This window comes from Pipistrellus hanaki (assembly GCF_964339955.1).
Source record: "Pipistrellus hanaki genome assembly, chromosome: 3".
In the NCBI taxonomy this organism is placed as follows: Eukaryota; Metazoa; Chordata; class Mammalia; order Chiroptera; family Vespertilionidae; genus Pipistrellus; species Pipistrellus hanaki.
Genome location: NC_140505.1, coordinates 92,224,667 through 92,243,881, shown reverse-complemented (window position 1 = coordinate 92,243,881; position 19,215 = coordinate 92,224,667). Strand labels below are relative to the sequence as shown.

The 19,215-nt window shown below is 38.8% G+C and overlaps 1 pseudogene across 1 annotated transcript; it reads left to right on the top strand.

Annotated features, from left to right (window-relative positions):
- Window positions 1–7,942: 7,942 nt before the first annotated feature.
- LOC311618613 (band 4.1-like protein 5) lies at window positions 7,943–12,829 on the top strand (annotated as a pseudogene). Its single transcript has 2 exons — window positions 7,943–8,427; window positions 11,506–12,829. The product of its transcript is annotated as a band 4.1-like protein 5 (transcript).
- The last annotated feature ends 6,386 nt before the right edge of the window (window positions 12,830–19,215 follow it).

The window sequence follows — 19,215 nt, the reverse complement described above, 5'->3', positions numbered from 1 at the left end:
TGAAGAATAATTCCCACCTCCCCCCTGCCTTGCTGGGCCTCTAGTAATAACTATATTATGCTTTCATTTATATCTCTAATTGTTATTCTGGAATATTTTGTTTTGCAGAAAGGACAAGATTCCATGTCATTTGCATTACTCTATAAAGTATCTGAATTTATAGAAGTATTGGCAGGAGAAATCAGAAGAAACAAAAATTTTATTATAGCTTGGAAAATAATTATATAGCTTTTGTAACTTGTTTATAGTATTACTAATTTTTAAACTTTTTGTTTTTCACATATACGGAAGCATTTTAAAGCAGTTTGGTAAATGATATACTTCTCTCCCTACTATGCCTCCAGAATTTGGCCATTCTTAATAGGTGGCAATACACTTCTTTGTATGAATTTGATAAGACCTGTTTCAAATTGTAGCTATATTAACCAAGATAAAAACTGATAATAGGCCTACTTATAGCAGGCATGGCTTTGCTCCCTTTTACAGAACTTTGTCCATCCAGCATTCCATAGAAATCCTTTACAATCCACAGGTGCAGGCCATTGTTGAGCATCTCCATTCAGCATTAACGAGCATGCTAGTTAAACAAAAAAGGGGGAACATGGGACTCAAGGACCGAATGAATTATTAATATGGGGGAGAGGATAAGCCTGTGTTTCTACCTGCACAGGGTCACAGTGGATTCCAGCTCAACAAATTAAATCCTATCATGACATGGGACCAATACTCTTTCAGAAATGAAGAATCTGAGCTTGAGGACTCCACAGCTTCGAACGACATGCCTCTATTGGACCCAGATGCCTTCAGATTAACTTGGAGAATGATAAAGAAGCTGATGGCAGAGGCTGAGCAACTGTTGGAGCATACTCATGCTCCATGCACCCCAAATAACCTTTTTCTTGCTATGACTTCCTTGATTCACCTCAACCCTGTATTGTAGTTTGGCATTTTCGCCTGGCTTTGGCACCAGCATCTGCCACCTTATATTAGGCCCACGTTATAGACCCACCTTTCTTTAGGCTCCTCATTTGGGGGGACCCCCATTTTCCTGTGTCTAACAACATAACATCTTTCTTAGGAGGAGTACACTTGCCCACCAATAGGCAGTCTTGAGAATGGGATACATTAGACACCTGTCCCTCCCAATACCTCTTTTCATTCCAATTTACTACCTCCTCCAATTCCTCTCCATACTGTATGAGAGTTCATAATCAAATTTGGTTACACAGCTAACCTTTCTCTCAGCAGGCAGTCTGGCCTGGGGCAATCTGATCCCTCTGATGAAGCATTCCGTTGGGCAGTTTGTTGAGGAAATCATGCCCATTTCATGTTCCTAGGGGACCAATAGATTATAGATTGGAGCTCACATGGTCATTTGTAAGCCAACTGCACTAAAATTCTGGTACACCGTGCATCTAATACTAGTTACATCAGTTATGCAGACATGCCTTTAAGTTGGATTAAGGGAGGGACCTTGAGTACTAGACTTGTCAGTTCAGGAAACTTTATGAAGATGAGGCCATGTTTTCAGCCACTTGAAATTGTGGCACAGTGACTACCAGAACTCTTTTACTGATAATCTTTCTGCCCGTAGCCTGATTTGCACCACTCACTGGTGGATTCCAGCTATGGCCCCAAAGATTTCTGAGAATTCTCATTACAGCCATCATCTCAGCTGTGTTATTCTTACTAACACCAGCATTGTTGTGGCAGCCCTTTCTGAATCTGTGCAGACTGCCACATTTGTAGACAATGTGGCCTATAATGTGATTAGTGGATTTACTATGTAACAGCAAATAGGTACAAAAAATATATTAGCTACACTACAGGCACTAGAGGCAGCCATTGAATATTTAGGGAAAAGATAGGACACTATAGTATACAGGCAAGTACGCAATTGTGATTGGGAACATAAGCACCATCAGTGGATTGATGTTAAAAATGCATCTATGGGGAGTTTTTTTACAATAACTTTACTGAAAAAATAAACATGTTGCAAAGGCAAGTTAAAGACTCCCTACTTGCTATCAATGAACATGAACAACAGGCTACTGCTTGGAGTGTGCAAAGAAGCATTTGGTATGAATATACCCTACCACATGATTTCCTAGAATCAGCTGTCCTGTTCGGACTAACCATTGCTGTCATTGTAATTAATACTCTTTGTTTTTCTTATAGTCTACAAAATCGGAACTCAAGCAGTGAACACACTTCATGGAGCCCAACATTCCAAAACAGAAAGTTCACTGCCTCCCTCTGTCTTCTGCAGCCAGCAAAACAAAAAGGGGGGAGATATAGGCAAGCATCAGACCTGGCTGGAAAGTTTGTAACAAGGAATCTCTGAAAGGTTGGGGGCCTCTAGAGGGAGCTATCAGAATGGGTATCATCAACAAATTGACAAACGACAAGTTCTGGTAGGTTATGGTGAAAAAGGAACCCTTGTGCACTGCTGGTGGGAATGCTGGTACAGCCACTGTGCAAAACAGTATGGAGTTTCCTCAAAAATTTAAAATGGAACTCCCATTTAACACAGTAATCCCACTCCTAGGAATATATCCCAGAAATCATAAATACCAATCAGAAAGGACATGTGCACCCCTATGTTCATAGCAGCACAATTTATAATAGCTAATATTTGGTAATAGCTTAAGTGCTCAACAGCAGAAAAATGGATTAGAAAACTGTGGAATACTAAGAAACAGAATAATATGATGAACTGAGAGACATGAAAGCATGGAACAGAGTGCTGAATCTCAGGGGGTGGTGGGGGAAGGTGGGTGGGTAGGAGATAATCAATCAAGGACCTTGTGTGAGGGCCTGGGCGGGGGGAAGAGGGTGATGAGGGTGGGAGCAGAGGTGGGATGGAGGGGGTCAATGAGAACAAAGAGACATATGTCATACTTTCAACAGTAAAGAATTATTTTTAAAAGTGTTAAATAGAGTACCTTTTAGCAAAATTTCTCATAATGATTGATTAAATAGGGAAACATAGAGGCACAACTCATTTTATTTTGCATTGCTTTATTGTGCTTCCTACATACTGTTTTATATAAGATTTGCAAAAGGGAGAGGGGAGAAAGTAAGTATGAAAACCAGAATTAAGATCAGATTGCTTTTGACTTGTAAGGCAAGATGGCTGCTGGCAGTGACAGAGTGAAAGAAGTATGTTTGCTTATATGTGGTATGTGAGTGAGGGACAGTTTGATCTAACAAGAGTCTCAGGGGTTGGAATACCAGGAAAGCCTGGTAGGCACTCCCTGGGATGCAAGGCTCAGGCATGGAGCCCACGTCATCTTGACATGGAGAGCAGCCTCCACTAGGAACCCAGCCTCACTACCATCCAGGCTGGCCTTGGACACTGCCCTGGACCCTACAGCCAATCCGGCCAAAGTCGTGCTGCCTCATTCAAAGACCTGTAGTCCTCAGGATGTCCATCTCCTGGCTGCCAGCTCCTGAGCCCCTTAGATGCACGGCTTCAGCAGCAGAATCCACGACTTCCCCTTCCCTGGCTACCAGCTTCTGAACACTGTGGTGGCCTCATGAGCTCACTTCCATGACAGACAGCTCTTGTGCCCCTCGGTGAGCTGCTGGATGCATGCTTCTCTAGCCAAAAGTGCAAGGATTCATCTGTGGAATCTGTGAATACCACTTTCCTGGCTACTGGACCTGGGGCCCCTTGGTGAGCTGCTGAGGGCTCACCTCTCTGGCGAACATCACACTCAGCCACAGATTCTAAGATTCCCACATCCCTAGCCACTGGCTCCTGTACCCCCTCATGATTTGCAGAATGAAGTCACTCTGGAAAGAGTCCTGCTATCTCATCCACAAACTACAAGACACATGCCTCCCATAGTTATGGGCTCTGGATCTCTCATAGTGATTTATAGAGTGATGCTACCCAGCAAGAGTCAATCCACACCAGCCAGAGTCACACTATCTCAACCTTGGGCCCCAAGACCCCTTCCTCCCAGGACATGGACTCTGAGATCTTACAGTGAGCTCATACCCATGAGACCTCAGGCAACCCTTTCCACAAGAGCCAGAGACATGAGCACATCCAACAACAACTTGCATGGTGAGGCTGGGGCAAGGGGAGGGGGCGTGAGTTACATAGTCAGACAATCCATGATGAGACTTCATCCACAAATGAGAAACTAACATTTAAGATCCAACTATTTTAGGAGGACCCAAATAGCTCAAATAGGTTTCTCCTCTAGAACACCAAACTTGGATCTGAGAGACTGCACCACTGGGTCCTACAAATCACCAACTACATTGGACCACGCCCAAAAGGACCTCAATAGCATTGTGGTTGGATCTAAGGCATAGAAACAATTAAAACAGGACAGCAAAAATGGGGAGACAAAAACACAATTCCCAATGAAAATAAAAAGAGGAATCCCCAGAAAAGGAATTAAATGAAATAGAGGCAAGTAATTTTCTAGAGAAAGAATTCGGAGTAATGATTATAAGGATGCTTAAATGTCTGGATGAGAAATACACACAGTTCAATGAGAATTATAAGGAGCTGAATAAGAATTTCACCAACATGAAAAAAAAAATCAAGAGAAAATAAAGACCTGGTTGGCATGGCTCAGTGATTGAGTGTCAACCTATGAACCAGGAGGTCATGGTGCATTTCCTTGTTGGGGCATATGCCCAGTTTGTGGGCTCAATCTCCAGTGTGGGGTGTGCAGGAGGAAGCCAATCAATGATTTTCTCTCATCATTGATGTTTTTATCTCTCCAGCGTTCTCCCCGAAATCAATAAAAAATATTTTAAACAAAGAGAAAATTAAGAATAACATAGCTGCAATAAAAAACACAGCGTAAGGCTTTAACAGTAGACTAGAAGAAGCTGAGAATTGAGTCAGAAGACAAAGTAGAAAAAAACACCCACACTAAGTAACAACTGGAAACAAAATTAAAAACAGGAGGAGAGTCTAAGGGAGCTTTGGGACAACCTAAAATGAAACAACATCTACATAATGGGGGTGCCATAGGAGAGGAAGTTGAGCAAGGAATAGAAAACCTGTTTGAATAAATAATGACAGAAATCATACAGACGTGGGAAAGAAAAAAGTCACACAAATCCACAAAGCACAGAGAGTCCCAAGCAAGATGAACCCATAAAGACCCACACCAAGACACATTGTAATTAAACTGGCAAACATAAAAGTCAACAAAAGGATGCAAGAGAGAGACAGAAAGTTACCTACAAGGGATCAACCGATTTCTCAACAGAAACGTATCAGGCCAGAAGGAAATGAAGTACACAAAGTGAAGCAAAGAAAGGAGCTGAACCCAAGAATACTCTATCTAGCAAGGCTATCATTCAAAATTAAAGGTGAAATCAGAAGCTTCACATACAAAATAAATGCTAAGGGAGTTTATTACCACCAAGCCAGCAATTCAAGAAATGTTAAAGGGAGTAACTTAAAGAAGAAATAAAAAGAAAAAAAGGAAAACAGGTATAAAGAACAAAGATGGCAGCAAACAAGTACCTATCAATATAACCTAAATGTGAATGAATTAAATGCTCCAATCAAAAGGCCCATTAGGGTAACCAAAAGGATAAGAAAACATGACCCATATATTTGCTGTCTAAAAGAAACACATCTCAGAACAAAGTACTTACACAGACTGAAAGTGAAGGGAAGAAGAAAATTCCTCAGGCAAGTGAAAATGAAAAAAAGCTGGGGTAGCAATACTTATATCAGACAAAATAGACCTCAAAGTGAAGGCCATAACAAGAGATAAGGAAGGCCAATACATAATACTAAAGGGACTGATAAAACAAGAGGATATAACTCTGTAAACATTTATGTACCCAATACTTAAGCATCCAAATACATAAAAAAAATTTCTGGATGATATTAACAGAAAGATCAATAGCAATACAATCATAGTAGGAGAATTTAATACCCCATTGACATCATTGGATAAGTCTTCTAGACAAAAAATCAACAAGGAATCAGAAATCCTAAATAAGTCACCATGTCAGAAGGAATTAATTGACATCTTCAGAACATCTCACCCCAAAGCTACAGAATATACATTTTTCTCAAGTTCACTTGGGACATTTTCAAAGATAGACCACATTTTAGGACATAGACTAAGTCTCTACAAAAAATCAAGAAGATTGAAATATCAAGCATCTTCTCCGATGATAATTGTATAAAATTAAAAATCAACTATAATAAAAACAGTCCTAAACAATTGAACATATGGAGGCTAAATAGCATGCTACTAAAAAAAAAAAAAAAAAAAGCACCAAATAAGAATATCAAATAAGAAAGATCAAATAAGAAATAAAAAGCATAATGGAAACAAATTACAATAAAACCACAACAATCCAAAATCTCTGGGACACGGTGAAAGCAATCCTGACAGGGAAGTTCAAGCACTACAAGCTTATCTCAAAACACAAGGAAAACTTCTAATTTTATAATTTAAAGAATTAGAAAGGAGCAACAACGTGCGGAAGAAAATAATAAAGCTCAGAGCAGAAATAAATGGCATAGACACAAAAAACAATAATAAAAAAGATAAATAAAACCCAGAGCTGGTTCTTTGAAAGGATAAACAAGATCAATGAACCTCTGGCCAGACTCACCAAGAAACAAAAAGAGAGATCACAAATAAACAAAAATCAGAAAAGAGGTGAAGTAACAACTGACCCCACAGACATACAAAGAATTGGGGGGGGGGGGGGGGGCGGGGAAATACTATGAACAACTCTACTCCAATAAACTGGAAAACCTTTACCAAATGAACATATTTCTAGAAAAATACAATCTTCCAAAACTCAATCAGCAAGAAAAAGAAACTTGAATAGACTGAAAATTACAGATGAAATCAAAGCACTAATAATAATTTTTTTAAAACTCCAAGCAAACAAAAGCCTTGAACCAGACAGCTTCACAGGGGAGTTTTACCAAACATTCAAAGACAAACTAAAACATACCCTCCTCAAACTATTTCCAAAAAAATCAGGAAAAAAGGCATACTTCCAAGCTCTTTCTGTGAGACCAGCATTATCCTAATCCCAAAATCAAAGACACTACAAATAAAGAGAATTACAGGCCAATATCCCTGATGAACATAGATGCTAAAATCCTCACAAAATTCTAGCAAATCAGATTCAGCAATATATTACAAAGATCATACACCATGACCAAGTGGGATTTACTCCAAGGATGGAAGGATGGTACAATATCTGTAAACCAATTAAAGTGATATATCACATAAACAAACTGAAAGATAAAAATCACATGATCATATCAATAGATGCAGAAAAACCATTTTACAAAATCCAACCCCCCCCCTTTTTTTTTTAATAAAAACTCTCAACAAAGTGAAAATAGAGGGATCAAATCTCAACATAATAAAAGCCTTATATGATGATGGGGAGAAAAGATGGCGGCTAGCATGACAGAAGTGAGGGAGAGGATGTGACTCAGTCAGTTAAAGGGGAGTGTGTGGACTTGTGGTGTGTGTGTGTGTGTGTGTGTGTGTGTGTGTGAGAGAGAGAGAGAGGGACAGTTAGATCCTTCAGGAGTATCAGGAGATGGCCGACTGGGGTTTCCTGGACACCACAGTTGTACCAGGCCAGTTTGCACAAGGCCCCTTGACTCACCACCCTGGCAGGTGGCTTCCTGGTGCCTCTGGGAGCTGTAGCTGAGCACGTGCACATCCAACCAAGGGAACCTGGCCCCTATAGCAAAAACTTAGGACTTTCCCTTCCCTGGCTGCCAACTTCAGATGCTGTGGTTGCATTGCTAAAGCATGTGGGCTCCCCTAGCTTGATGCCTCAGCAGGTTGCAATCCCCTGGTTGCTTCTGTGTACTGCTGCAAGCCACAAGCATACCCAACCTAGGTTGCAGGGCTCCTGTAGCAGAAGCTTGATCTTGCACCTCCCCAGTTACCAGTGTCCGGTCTCCATGGCCAAATCACTCCAGCATGCAGGCCCCTTGAATCCACCACCCCAGCAGGCATGTGGGCCCCTCTGTGAGAAGCCACTAGGCGTGTGCCTCCACAACCAAGAGCGCATGTCCCCCTCAGCAGTATTGATGACTTCCCTCTCCCAGCTGCCTGCTTCTGGACACCTTGATGAGTTACTGAGGACCCACCTCCCAAACAAGGTCACACAGCTTCAGCCACAGACTCTGAGACTCCCAAATCCCCAGTCGCTGGCTCATGGACCTCCTCGCAATTTGCTGAGGGAAATTATTTGGGCCAGAGATCCATTGCCTCAACCACAAACTACAGGACAGCTGCCCTCCTTGGTCACAGGATCCAGGACTCTCATAGTGAATTTCAGAGTGACACTACCTCAGCAAGACTCACATACCAGACAAAGTCACAGCCTCAGGTCCCAAGCCACCTTCTTCCCAGGCCATGGACTCCAGGAAATCACAGTGAACACGTACCAGTGATACCTCAGACAACCCTTTCCACAAGAGCCAGAACCATGATCACATCCATAACAGCTTGCACAATGGTGGTAAGTTACATTGCCAGACAATATGTGGTGAGATTTCATCCATGAATGAAAAACCGTCATTCAAAACCTAACTATATCAGGAGAACCCAAATAGCTCAAGTAGGGAGCTCCACTAGATCACCAAACTTAGGGAATTTGTGAGACTGGACCACTTGGTCCCCAAAATCACAAAATAGGTAGCATCACCCCCAAAAGATTCTGGGAAGCAAAAAAGTTTGATCTAAGACATAGTAACATTTAAAACAATACAGCAAAACTGGGGAGCCAAAAAATAATCCCCAATTAAAAGAAAGAGAGAAATCACCAGAAAAGGAATTAAATGAAATGGAGGCAGGTAACTGGACAGAGAAAGAATTCAGAATAATGGTTATAAGGATGCTTACATGTCTGGAATACAAATAAACACAACCCAATGAGAATTATAAGGAGCTGAATGAGAATGTCACCAATATGAAAAGGAATCAAGAGGAGATGAAGAATGGCATAGCTGCAATGAAGAACACAATTGAAGGCTTCAACAATAGACTAGTTGAAGCTGAGGACCACATCAGTGACCTAGAAGACAAGATAGGAAAAAAAAGAAAAAAAACAACAACACATAAATGCAGCAGCAACTGGAAAGAAAACTTAAAAAGCAGAAGGAGAGCCTAAGAGAGTTTTGGGACAACACATAACAAAATAATATCCGCATATAGGGCCACTAGAAGGAGAAGAAATGAAATAAGGCATAAAAACCTGTTTGAAGAAATAGTAACAGAAAACTTCCCCAACACTGGGAAGAAAAAGCCACATAAGTCCAAGAAGCACATAGAATCCCAAACAAGATGAACCCAAAAAGACCAACACCAAGAGATGTCAAAATTAAACTGGCAAACATCAATGACAAAGAATCTTAAAGGCTGCCAGAGAGAGAAAGTTACCTACAAGGAATCTCCCATTAGACTATAAACTGATTTCTCAACAGAAAACACATCAGGCCGGAAGGGAATGGAATGAAGTACACAAAGTGATGCAAAGCAAGGGTCTGAATCCAAGAATACTATACCCAGCAAGGCTATCAATCAAAATTGAAGGGGAAACCAGGAGCTTCACAGACAAAAAAGGGCTAAGAAATTTCATTACCACCAATTCAGCAATGCAAGAAATGCTAAAGGGACTTCTGTAAATAGAAGAAACAGAAAGGGAAGAAGGAACCCAGGCATAAAGAATAAAAATGGCATCTAACAACTACCTTTCAATAGTAACCTAAACATAATTGGAATCAATGCTCCAATCAAAAGACATAGGGTATCTGAATATATAAGAAAACATGACCCATATATTTGCTGTCTATAAGAGACCCACCACAGAACAAAGGACTTACACAGACTGGTAGTGAAGGATGGCAAAAAAATTTTCAGGCGAATGGAAATGAGAAAAGAAATGAATTAGAAATACTTAAAACTGACAAAACAGACATCAAAGTGAAGGCCATAACAAGAGGTCCATTTCATAATACTAAAGGGATCAATTCAACAACAAGATATAACATATATGCATCCAATATAGGAGCACCCAAAAGCATTAAAAAAAAAACACGCAAAAAACTTCTGTAAGACATCAAGGGAGTGAGCGAGAGTAATATAATCATAGAAGAGGACTTTAATATCCCATTGTCACCTCTGGGTAAACCCTCTAAACAAAAATCAGCAAAGAAACAGCAATCCTAAATGAGTCTCTAGAGCAGATGGACTTCTCACATTCAAATGGCATAAAATTAGAAATCAACTATAATAAAAATAGTGAAAAAAATAAAATACTTGGAGGCTATACAGGATGCTATTAAACCATGATTGGGTTACCAAAGAGATCAAAGAAGAAATAAAAGGCATCCAGAAAACAAATGACAATGAAAATACAACAATTCAAATCTATGGGACACAGTGAAAGCAGTCCTGAGAGGGAAGATCATAGCTCTACAGGCCTACCTTAAAACACAAAGAAAAATGGTAATAAATTATCTAACCCTGCATCTTAAAGAATTAGAAAAAGAGCAACAAGAAAAGCCCAGAGTAAGCAGAAGGAAGGAAATAATAAAGATTAGAGCAGAAATAAACAACATAGAGACAAAAAAAAAAAAAAAAAAAAAAAATACAAAAGATCATGAAACCAAGAGCTGGTTATTTGAAAGGATAAACAAGATTGATGAACCTCTAGCCAGGCTTACCAAGAAACAAAGGGAGAGGACCAAATAAACAAAATCAGAAATGAAATAGGTGAAGTAACAACCAACCCCACAGACATACAAAGCATTGTAAAACGAATACTACAAATAACTCTACTCCAACAACCTGAACAACCTAGATGAATAGGATATATTCCTAGAAAAATACAAGCTTCCAAAACTCCATCAGGAAGAATCAAAGAACCTGAATAGGCCGATAACTACTGATGAAATTGGAACACTAATCAAAATCTTCTAGCAAACAAAAGCCCTGGACTGGATGGCTTCACAGGGGAGTTATACTAAATACAATTCAAAGAAGATCTAAAACCTATCCTCCGACTATTCCAAAAAATTCAGAAAGAATGAGCACTTCCAAGCTATTTCTATGAAGCCAGCATTACCCTAATCCAAAACCAGATTAAGACACTACAAAAAAGGGAGAATTATAGGCCAATATCCCAGATGAATATAGATGCTAAAATCATCAACAAAATTCTAGCAAATTGCACCCAGTATTACATTAGAAAAATCATATACAAGGACCAAGTGGGATTTATTCCAGGGAGACAAGGCTGGTACAATATCTTCAAATCAATAAATGTGATACATCATAAATACAAATTGAGAGACAAAAATCACCTAAGCAGATCTCTGAGGGATCTGTGTCTTGTGGGCTTGCACTGCAGACCGCCATTGCTTGGCATCTCCTGAGGGGCCGCCCACACCTCAGCCTCACTAGGTTGCTGCTGCACCGTCCTCCCTCCAGTGACAAAAATACTGAGATTCTTCCATAGAACCCTTGGGCATCAGTCAATGCATAAACATGCTGAGAAGGAACAACTCTGAGAAGCTCAATTAGCTGCCACACACATTCCTGCAGCTGGAGATTCTAAGTCTATCATCTATTATGTTGGGGGAACCTTCTGGATGGTGCTGATGTTAGTAAGGACTTGCTGAAAAAAGCCAAAGGTCAAGAGCTGTTTGATCAGATTATATACCACCTGGATCTTATTCAAAGTGACTATTTCTGACTGAGATTTATGGATTCAGCATAAGTAGCACATTGGTTGGCTGTTACAAAGAGTATCAAGAAGCAAGTGAAAATTGGTTCCCCCTATTGTCTGCACTTTTGAGTTTAGTTTTATTCCTCAGAACCAAACAATCTACGTGAAGAGCTAACCCAATATTTATTTATTCTTCAATTAAGATGAGATATTCTCAGTGGAAAACTGGAGTGTCCTTAGTGATACAGCAGTTCAGTTGGCAGTTTATAATCTGCAAGTTGAACTTGGTGAGTGTTATCTTGCTGATAGTTCAGGTTCATGCCCATTCAGATTGAAGAGATGGAGTTGGCTATTTTTGAGAAATGGAAGGAATACAGAGGTCAGACAACAGCACAAGCTGAAACCAATGATCTGAATAAAGCCAAATGGCTAGAAATGTATGGGGTTGATATGCATGTGGTCAAGACTAGATATGGGAATGACTGTTGTTTGGGACTAACCCCAACAGGAGTTCTTGTTTTTGAAGGAGACAACAAAATTGGCTTATTTTTTTGGCCCAAGATAACCAGATTGGATTTTAAGAAAACTAAATTAACCCTGGTGGTGGTAGAAGATGATGATCAGGGCAAAGAGCAGGAACACACGTTGGTCTTTAGATTGGACCATCCAAAAGCGTCCAAACATTTATGGAAATGTGCTGTGGAGAACCATGCCTTCTTCCACCTCTGAGGTCCTGTGAAAAAAAGTTCTCAGCAATCAAGATTTATCTGAAGGATCATGATTTAGATATAGTTGGAAAACTGATTATCAGACCACAAAACCCAATAAAGCAAGAAGATCAACATCTTTTGAAAGAAGGCCAGCAAGATATTCAACTCTACAGATGAAATCAGGTACAGCAAAACCTGAAGAACTCAGTGTTCACAGTAATGTTTGAACTCAGATTAATGGCTCTCAACAGGCTTGGGGTATGAGATCTACTCTGCTGGTGACTTCTTCCATCCTCTATGGTCCCGTGCTGGTGGAGACAGAGAATTTTCCAAGGATTTCTGGAACAGACCAGTATGACAGGAAATGGCTCTCTGCTGCCAGTGACTGCTGCCAACCTGGTGGAAACCAGGGAAACACAAGGGCATTATCCCCACCCCAGCCTGTTCACAGAAACTACACTAACTTTGTCCATTAGCACAATTGAAGAATGGAGGAGTCCATCATAATGTTCATTTTTCCAGCCATGAAGCCATGACTGATATATGAGTGTTAAGCCTCTTAGGCCTTGGGACTCTTTTGTGCAAGCTGATGGTATATGTTCTCTGGTGTTTATTGGGATTGATCACATTAGGAGGATTTGTGAGAAGTTATTTTATATCATGTGGTGGTATTTGTAATGGAATTCTGTGGAAGGGAAAAGGATCTGAAGAAGTTATATGCCATCAATGATAATGATAAATGTTTTTGTGTTGAAAGGGCATATATATCATTGTAATTTTATGAAGGTTTTTCATTATTTTAACATATTAACATATCATTCATAAGGTGTCTAAGAGAAGGTTTGTGTTTGTGAACAAGTTGCCCATTTTCACCCCACCCTTTGCCATCCAAATAGATTGAAGTTAAAAGAATTGGACATGCCCTAACTGGTTTGGCTCAGTGGATAGAGCATCAGCCTGCAGACTCAAGGGTCCCAGGTTTGATTCTGGTCAAGGGCATGTACCTTGGTTGCAGGCACATACCCAATAGGTAGTATGCAGGAGGCAGCTGATTGATGTTTCTCTCTCATCGATATTTCTAACTCTCTATCCCTCTCCCTTCTTCTCTGTAAAAAATCAATAAGATATATATTTTTAAAAAGAAGAATTGGACACATTAAAGGCACACAGAAGGAAGCATGTTCTGGCACAATGTATCAGCCTTTAGTGATATTTTTTTCTAAAATGACCATGATCCATGCCTTAATTTTAGTCAAGTGCCCCAGATTTTATATTTTCAATTAATGTTTTTATTTAAAACACTCAGTTTTAATAAATGCATGTATTTTAAATTACTGAAAGCTCTAGAAATCATATAAGTAATATGAATCATGTAGAGAAATAGTCTGAATGGTTACTTCTGCATCATTAACTTCTTTTTTTTAATTTAAAAAAATATATTTTATTGATTTTTCACAGAGAGGAAAGGAGAGGGATAGAGAGCTAAAAACATCGATGAGAGAGAAACATTGATTAGCTGCCTCTTGCACACCCCCTACTGGGGATGTACCCGCAACCAAGGTATATGCCCTTGACCTTTCAGTCTGCAGGCTGATGCTCTATCCACTGAGTCAAACTGGTTTTGGCCATCATTAACTTCTAAAACAATGGTTAACTGAAGAGTTATATATGTATTGAATGGTGGTACAAAATGGAAAATTTATTTACTTTTGTCTTTTCAAACTTCTCTTTTATCTCATGTATCTGAAAGGTTTCCCAGGTTTGCAATAGTTATATAATATGGCCATCTACAACCTTAAAAATAAAATTCTGAAGCCAAAACTTAAAAAACAACAACACACCATAATCATCAATTGATGCAAAACGGCATTTGATAAAATCCAACACCCTTTCCTGATAAAAACTCTCAACAAGGTGGGAATAGAAGGATCATACATTAACATAATAAAAGCCTTAGACAACAAACCTACAGCCAATATCATACTCAAGGGGAAAAAACTAAAACCATTTCACCTAAGTACATGGACAACACAGAGATGACCACTTTCACCACTCATGTTCTACAAAGTACGAGAAGTGCTAGCCATAGCAATTAGACAAGAAAAAGAAATAAAAGGTATCCAAATTGGTAAAAAAAAAAAAAAAAAATATATATATATATATATATATATATATATATGTGTGTGTGTGTGTGTGTGTGTGTGTGTGTGTGTGTGTGTGTAAACCTGTCCATTTTGCAGATGACACGATATTGTACATAAAAAAACAGAAAGACTCCATCAAAAAACTATTAGACTTAATAAATGAATTTGGCAATGTAGCAGGATACAAAATTAACACCAAGAAACCTATGGCATTTCTATACATCAATAATGAACATACAGAAAGAGAGACTAAAAAAGCAATCCCACTTACCATCGCACCAAAAAAATTAAGATACCTAGGAATAAATTTAATGAAGGAGACCTATAGGAGGAAAACTACAGGACACTGAAAAAAGAGAGAGGAAGATGTAAACTGATGGAAAAACATACCATATTCATGGACTGGTAGAATCAACATCATTAAAATGTCCATACTATCCAAAGCAATCTTTAGATTCAATACACTCCCCATTAAAATACCAATGACATATTTCACAGACCTAGAAAGAACTCTTCAAAAATTCATCTGGAATAAAAAAGGACCCCGAATAGCCACAGCAATCCTGAGAAAGAAGAATAAAGTAGGGGGATCTCAATACCAGATTTCAAAGCTGTATTACAAAGCCACTGTTCTCAAAACAGCCTGGTACTGGCACAAGAACAGACATATAGACCAATGGAATAGAATAGAGAACATAAGAAAGCATGCTCAAAGTCACTAATTACCCGAGAGATGCAGATCAAAATGACAATGAGATGACATCTCACATATGTCAGAATGGTCATCATCAACAAACAACAAGTGCTGGCAAGGATGCAGAGAAAAAAGAACCCTCCTTCACTGCTGGTAAGAATGCAGACTGGTGCAGCCACTGTGGAAAACAGTATGGAGTTTCCTCAAAAAACTAAAAGTGGAACTCCCATTTGACCTAGTGATCCCACTTCTAGGAATATATCCTAAGAAACTAGAAAAACCAATCAGAAAGGATATACACACCCCTATGTCCATAGCAGCACAATTCACCATAGCTAAAATTTGGAAACAGCCTAATGTCCATCAGCAGATGAGTGGACTAAAAAACTATGTTATATCTACACAATTGAATACTACGCTGCTATAAAAAAGAAGGAATTCTTACCATTTGCAGCAGCATGGATAGACCTGGAGAGCATTATGTTAAGTGAAATAAGCAAGGCAGTGAAATAAAAATACCACATGATCTCACTCATTTATGGATAATAACATTATAACCTGATGAACAAAAAGATAGATACAGAGGCAGTAAAACACTGAATAGACTGTCAAATTACAGTGGGAAGGCTGGGGAATGTTGGGAAGGGGGGGGGGGAGAGATCAACCAAAGGACTTGTAAGCATGCATATAAGCATAACCAATGGACACAAGACACTGGTGGGGTGGGATGAAGGCATGCCACCTTCATAGACTGTCAAATTACCTTAGGGAAGGCTGGGGGAAGGTCAACGGGGAATAAAAGGAGATATATATATACTACTATATGTAATACTTTAAAAAATAAAATAAAAATTTAAAAATAATTTTAGATTGTTTAATAAAAGGCAGTTAATGACTATAATCATTGAATAAAAAAAGCTTTATAAAGAAGTCATATAGTACAAACCTAATTTTATAAAATGTGTTACTATATACACATGCACACACATACATAAAAATGACTGGAATGAATATAACAAAAATGTAGTTGAAAGGTAATGTTCATTGATTGAATTACAAATAATTTTGGAATTTTTCATTATTATTTTTCTTAAGTTACAAATATCTTGTAATTAATATATAATTTTAAAATAATAATTCACTTAAAGGATAGGTTTAATATATTTTAATGGAGCCTTTATTGGCAATAGTATTCCTGTTCCAAGATCTGAACACTTGATAAATTAGGAATGAAAAGAAGTATCAGAATCTTTTTTTCTTAATTCTTTTACAATATGTGGAGAAAAGCAGACATCTGAAGTTGGGAAATAACTAAAAATAAGTGAATATATTATTAAATTCATGTTAACAAACAACCTCTTTTTCTTGGCAAATATTTATTTTCAAAAGTCATAAACAGTTGTTCTCCTTTCAACTAAGAGATCTAGTTGAAAGAGAAATGATGACAATTGACAATTCCATGAGCAAGAAGTAGGATTTTGCGACCACACTGAGGGGAATCTGATGAAACAGAATTGAAAGGGGCCAGCTTGTGTTTTCCAGAGACACTGTTCTGGACTATGCCAAGACCTCAAAAATACTTCAGCCAAATTGAATAGTAAAACCAAGTGGAGTGTTTCAATTGGACAGGCTGGCAGGCCAGATACCAAAGAGCAAGCGAAAAAAGCAGCAACCTTCAGAGCTGATCACAGAGGGAAGACAAATATGTGAGGCAACAAAAAGAAGGGAAGTGAAATTTATAATTCAAGAGGATGGGTAAAGTCAGAGAGGGCAGACAGCATGCAATTGAGCTAAGTGAATGGCAATAAGCACCCACCAAAGAGGACAGATACATTCCAAGACAGTTGCATTTTCAAATTCAATCCCTGACAACACCCCCCCCCCCCAAAAAAAAAAAATTGGCTCCAACAGAGGATTTTTAAGACAATGAAACTATTATGTATGACACTATAATGGTGGCTACATGGCATTATACATTTGTCAAAGCTCATAGAATGGACTTTGGATGATAATGATGTGTCACTGTAGATTCATCAGTTTTAACAAATGTATCACTCTGAGGGAGGATGTCATAATGACAGATCCTGGGGGTAGAGGGCAGTATATGGGAAGTCTCTGTACTTCCCACTCAATTTTGCTGTGAACCTAACTGCTGTAAAAAATAAAGTCTGTTATTTTTTTAATTAAATGTATTGGGCTGACATGTTTAATAATTTTATTTTTAAAACTTTATTGTTTGGTTCCAAATAGCTACATCAACTTAGCTCCCATCCTTTCTAAAAGTTTTACCCTTAAAATAAGTAGATGTGAATGACAGAAGCAGCTGGTCTAGGCTCACTGGCATTGTAGACAAAGAATCAATCAGGGTGTTCAAGAAACAGCAAAAATCCTGATATAAGACACCTGGGGTAGTTCCGGTCTCTAACTGGGCACAACTAGACTCTGAAAGAAATATTGACTCTGTCTGAAATGCCTTAAGAGGAACAAAATTATCATGCCTGGAACATGATACAAGCTGCTCCAGTCTTCCAAATCCAATCCATAATGGCAACAACAAATCCAGACTTCATTCTTAACCATTTGCTGTTTTGTTGTTGTTTTCAGTGACAGCACTGTGCTGGACACACAGATTACCACACAGCACATAAAACCCAAAATAAGGAGTTTTGGGTCTCTTTTTCTCTCTCTGCATGTGAAAGGCATTAGGACTGTGAAAGAAAAGAGCCACATGCTAACCTGACAAGCTCAGGGAAGGCCTGCATGGCAGTCTTGCAAACCCAGAGACCTAAGATAACCACAAAAGATGGTTTGAAAATTAAATATCTAACAGGTTATAGTAGGTAGTCATGTCCCAGATATTTCACCTGACAAAGATAAACTTTGATCTTTTACTGAGTTCATCTGCCCTCCAGCCTCTGAGATAACATATCTGTGAGATGTCTGGGTAACTTGTAATTTCCTTTTTACCCCAGACCCCTCAGGGCACAACAAATGGCCTCGAGACATTCCCTCATTGTTATTGTTATCAAGTTAATTATCAACTGTTAATTACGTTAGAGTATCCTGTATCCATCTCTGTAAAATAAGTGTCCATCATTTAACTTTTTACCCTATCCCAGAGGTTTCCCTGCTTTGCTTTGTCCCACTTCCCTAATCTATCATCAATGAATTTCATGTAACTAACCTACGTCCCTTTCCTTTGATTGCAATGTATAAATATAGAAATGTAACCCGCATCCGTTGAGGTTCTGCTTCCTGGCATATGTCGACAGGCTCAAATAAACTCACAAAAAATTCTTTACAGGTTTCAATGTTTTTTTTTTTCGTTAACAACTTACCTTCTTTGAGCTTGTGTACATGTTAAACTTTTTTCCTTTGCAAGCTCATCATTGTGCATAAGTGCCAAAACTGTGCAACACATCTTTTAATAATGAAAAAGGAAAGAAAAAGGTCATATATCAAGATAAAGCTGAATATAGCATTCTACCCATTTCTCCAAGGAACACGTCAGATAATCTAGGCATGCAGACTGAAGATTAAGAGAAACTTTTGTTTCTACTCCTGGTTTGTATTTTCTTTTTAAAAGCTTGCAACACTTCTGTTTTTTTTTGTTTTGTTTTGTTTTGTTTTGTTTTGTTTTTTAAACTCAAAATCATGTAAAGAGTTCAAATAAACATATAAGCTTGGAAAAAACTCATTGGTCTAATATCTGTATGTAATGACTATAAACCATTATTAAAATTTGCAGACCTCCCAATAAACTTCTTAATTACCCAGGTGGCATATGAATAGAGCCCCGTGGAATGACTTTCCTGGAAAGAAAGCTTACAAATTAGCACCAAACTTGCCTTAAGTGCCACGGCAGCGCCAAGCTTCCACTGCTAACTTGGATGCTGGGGAAGTTCAGAGGAGGGCTCTGGTGCTATCTCCCTTCCCCCGTCAGGGCTTTTGA